This window comes from Monopterus albus, unplaced genomic scaffold (assembly GCF_001952655.1).
Source record: "Monopterus albus unplaced genomic scaffold, M_albus_1.0 scaffold1217.1, whole genome shotgun sequence".
NCBI classification, from domain to species: Eukaryota; Metazoa; Chordata; class Actinopteri; order Synbranchiformes; family Synbranchidae; genus Monopterus; species Monopterus albus.
The window spans coordinates 1-4,562 of record NW_018129095.1 but is presented as its reverse complement, the minus strand read 5'-3'; the positions used below and the strand labels follow the sequence as shown (position 1 = coordinate 4,562).

Here is a 4,562-nt window from a genome sequence, read left to right as displayed (position 1 = left end):
TGAAGTTACTCCCAAAGGCCAGGGCAGCGCCGCCATCAGTGAGTGTGCAAATAGCTCTGGTGTGGGACTAAGACAGGGACGATTGTTATTATATCCAGAAGGGATTTTCTTCTTCTTTATTAGAGTGTTTCTCAGTGAAGTCGTGATCCCAGTGTTGTCTGACTGACTTGAGGTCAGGAGGAAACAAAAGCGGCTCATTCCTCTGTGTCCTCCTCCATTTCATTATGACTCTGTTCAGTGTCCAACAGTAAAATCCGACATCACAGTTTGAACTCTTCACCTGTACTCACCTGAACTTTACCTTACCCTGGAACCTGAATGCTGTTCTGTTACCTGGTCATGTTGTTGATGCATGTGATTGAGTTTTATTGGCAGCTTCAGGCTCCTAATGGAACATTTTAGGTTTTGTGTCTTGTTGTGTTGACGACTTTAAGGTGATGTGTAGGGTCTTCCTCCAAATATAATGCAGTGTTTTCTGCCCCATCAGTTACTTCCTTCACTAAGAGGGTTTGGCATTGAGGAAAGAGTTATAGGCATCTTTTATGGTATGTTAACCTGTTACACTACAGGCACGGCCATGTGGCACATTTCAGCAGAGACACGGGTGTAGCAAAGCAAAGTAAGAATAAAGACTGAGTCTTATCCTCATCAATTCCTTGTGTATTTATGTCGATGAATTTCTTACCAGACTCTGGGTAAGAGTTTAGTTGTGTTCTGTGTGTAACGACCTGCAGGTTTGTTAAGATATCCTTCCTGGTTCATCCAGTCATCTGCACTATAAGAGGGTTTTTTCAGTTGCCAGCTTATGTACAGTATCTGCTGTCTGTGTCACTGAACCACCTTTTCACCACAGTGTCCTGGAGCAGTCAGAGCTGCAGCCCTGCCTTCTGAATGAGTCGTCGTCAGCCCACAGTCTTTCTAGGTTGTGTGCTACTTGTCAGGGAAAAGGAGGTTGGAAGCGAACAGACTTCCTGCTGCAGATTCTCAGCTCCGGCTGCACCGCTCTCACACGCTGACCAGCAGAGTCAAGCAGCACTCGACCTGTGTCCACATTCTCACATCTGGTTTTTGTGGTCGATATCCTTCCACCTCTTTGTCCTAACAGGTCTGGTATTAAACCTCTGTGGAGGCTCTGGTTGTTTAGTGTTACTGTACTGCAGCCTGAGGGAGTTAACAAGCTCTGGGTGTGTTCACACATGGAGACAAAGTTGGTGTCTGGTCTCTGATCAGTCAGAACTTCTGAGCGTGCTGTGAGCCATTTACCCCCTCAGCTCCGACCGGACTGCTGTTTTCTCATGAATCTACTGTTGCCACAACACACAGTATAGATACCGGCTTTCATCAAACTCGATTTGACAGTTCTAGGTGAAAGGTTATCCATTCAGAAGCTTTGTTCCGCCCCCAAGCCCCCCACCCTCCCCCCAAATTATTATTTGCTAATTACCTGTCAGTCAAATGACTTGCACTGATGTCTAGTTGGTTTACATCAATTATGCTATGCTGTGAATTTATCAACTCTTTTGGATAATGTTGGGCTAAGCATTAATAGTCTTCACTTTAATGAGCAAATAGAAACTCAACATGTACAAGAAACAGGAATTACATGGCCATGGATTCAGTTAGTTACACTGTGGTGTGCAATACACTCAAAACAAACGAGTTATTCCTTCAACAATTTATTTTTGAGTTAGGTTAACTTCATTGGATTGTGTGAAAACAACTTTTCTTGAAAATTAAGTTATGTTAACTTTAATCATTTATTAAGATATACTGTTCGGGTTTACAGTGTATCAGGAGGGAGAGAGCAGCTGTCCCCCAGGGCACCACGCAGGGAGGGGGTATGAGAACCTGAGGGGGTGAACTTTTGACCTGTAAGCGCAATGCAATGTAGGCAGCTTACCCAGAGATGCTGAAGGCTCCAGACACTGCGGGGCTGTGGTGGATGGTGCACCTCTTCACTGTCATGTGGAGGATGGGACCAGTGCATGTGCACTGGCAGAGCACTGTGGTGGGCCCTATGTTCAGAAAGGGGGACCAGAGAATGAGCTCCACTTACTGGGGTAGCACTCTGCTCAGCCTCCCTGGGACAGTTTATGCCCGGCTGCTGGAAAGGAGGCTCGGCTGACTGTTGTTCCTCAGATCCTGGAGCAACGCAGATTCACAGAGGACCGGCTCGTCGTCCTTGGAAAGCTACTGGAGCAGTCAAGGCAGTTTGGCCGTCCCGTCTACCTGGAGAAGGCTGATGAGTGGGTCTTGTCAGGGTGACTGTATCTGAGCCTTATAAAACCAGAACGAGATTGGGGTCCGTTCTCTCAAAGTCCAACATGGCACCACTTGGTGTTGGCCTCTGTCAGGGCTGATATAAACTCCCCCAGTTGAAACCTTCAGAGAATAATGATCACAAACCACCAACAACAGAGGAAGTAGGTGGCAGAAGAGGTTTCAGGAAGTTTCTGCTCAAACTGGAGTTCATGTTTGCATTAACTGGTCTGACTTGTGTCCAGAACGGTAAGTTCAGGCTTTTCACAAGGACTAGTTTTCAGTCAGTTAACATGCAATGCCCTCTTTGTCCTAACAGATCTGGCATTAAACCTTTGTTGCAGACTCTGAGTGTTTTGACCTGAGGCGGGAACCTGATCAGACGGCTGGCTGGCTCTGCAGAGAGAGTGAAGATACAGCTCCTCCAGAGAACAGTAAGAATGTTTAAATCATTTCACAAACAACACACACCATGAAAAACCTCTGCTGCCAATAGAGACGTCATGAAAAATACTCTTGTGTCTGAAGGGAGGAAAACATCCTGACAAACCTGCTGATCTGTGAGCAGAGCTCAGCTTTGTTCAACATAGTGCAGAACGGTCGCTGGTGGTGTGATAATACATTTAGTTTACTGCCCACTGGTGTAGTGCTGTGGAGGATGACACAGGAGATTTTATACTACAGCTGGTTTATCCTGTGGTTCTCCTTAAGCAGTGACCATCAGATTTCTGCAGACAACAACAATGCTGTCGTCTATGTAAGCTTGGTTTTCTACTGCTCAAAATGTAAATTCAGAACATAAAAACACAATAACAAAGAGAAATTTCTTAACGTTTTTAAAAGCTTTGTGGGACTGTGACACTCCCATGTTCCCCTTGGGCTCCGTAAAGGTTTACAAAGTCAGTGAGGCTTGAACTTCAGTCTAATAACACACAGACAGATGATGTATTAACTTAAACGTGCCACATTTACTGTCATTATTCTAAATAGAAGTCAGGTTATTGAGGTTTCTCATCCACAAATAAAATGTTACAGATCAGTTCACAAACACTGAGCAGACCATTTATGTAAGTTAAGTCAACAGGAGGTTAAAACGAGCCTCATGGAGAAGTCGCATTAAGACAAAGTGGCCTTGACCATAAAATATAGAAACTGTATTTTTACCTACAATTGTTGACAAAGTGATTCATGGTGTAGGATCTCATTAAATAATGGCATGAACTTGACTGGGACTGACAATGTGGGCTGAGGGCGATGTGCTTGTCCGACTTGAGACTCAAAGGACTCGTATCTACAGAGTGTAAAGCTCCTGGAGGTAAACGTGAGGTTTGCGACCCTGGACTGTAGGAACCAAACTGCTTTGACTTGAGGCTCTTTTAATAAGATTGTCATCAATGGTTTTCTTCAGATTTCTGAGTTTACAGTCAGAACTCACAGTTTGTACAGAGGTCCTGACCCTCTTCCCTATAAAAGTAAAATGAAGCGGCCTTATTTATGCAGCACCGTTCATACATAGGCAAAGAACAACAGGAACAGCATTAAAACCAGCTCAGACAAAGTGAAGGTAACACTTTGTTAAAATGAAGTGAAAGACATGAAATGAAGAACCAAACACACAAAGTAAAAGGTGTGACAGGCGACTATCTAACAGTTACAGTGCAGAAGCTGCAGCAGAGAAACCAGTCGCACAAAGGCAGAGGACCTCAGCAGTTTGCAAGCCAGACCTGAATGTGGCAGAGCTCCAACTGTGTGCGGCACAGCCGCTAAAAGCAGGTCCAGATGTGTGTGAGTGTGCTATGGACTAGTCTGGGCTGGTTTCCTGCTCTGAAATGCCTGATGCCCACGGGCCTGGTCTGAGACGTATCAGGTAACAACAGGTTCAGTGAGCGTCTGACTCACCATGGACCTGATGTGATGTTCTGAATGGGAAACAGCAACAGAACCAGGACCGGTTGCTACCTCAGCGAGCCCTGTGTATGATCACATGCACACGCCCGCCACACGTGCAGCCTTAGTGCCACACAAACACAAACGAATCCTCCAAAAGGCAAAACACTGCCGCTTTTGTAACAGTTTAACCATGTCAAAGAAAAGGCTGCAGAATGTGTGTTTGTGTCCACAGGAGATGTTTTCACTTGCAACAAAGGAGGTCGTGAAATGTATAGACTCCCAAAGGGACCCAGACCTCATCAACAACGTCAAGCAGCATGAGAAGTATGAGATGTTGACTCTGTTCAAGGGCAGACAGCAGAGATTCTGGCCAAGAATAAGGTACTGGCCCTTGGACAGGACGCTGCTTTGGC

The 4,562-nt window shown here is 45.4% G+C and overlaps 1 long non-coding RNA gene across 1 annotated transcript; it reads left to right on the top strand.

Annotated features, from left to right (window-relative positions):
* The first annotated feature begins 2,402 nt into the window (after positions 1–2,402).
* Positions 2,403–4,510, top strand: LOC109953752 (uncharacterized). The gene is made up of 3 exons (XR_002273967.1): positions 2,403–2,508; positions 2,604–2,693; positions 4,382–4,510. It is a non-coding gene; the product is annotated as an uncharacterized LOC109953752 (long non-coding RNA).
* Positions 4,511–4,562: the final 52 nt, after the last annotated feature.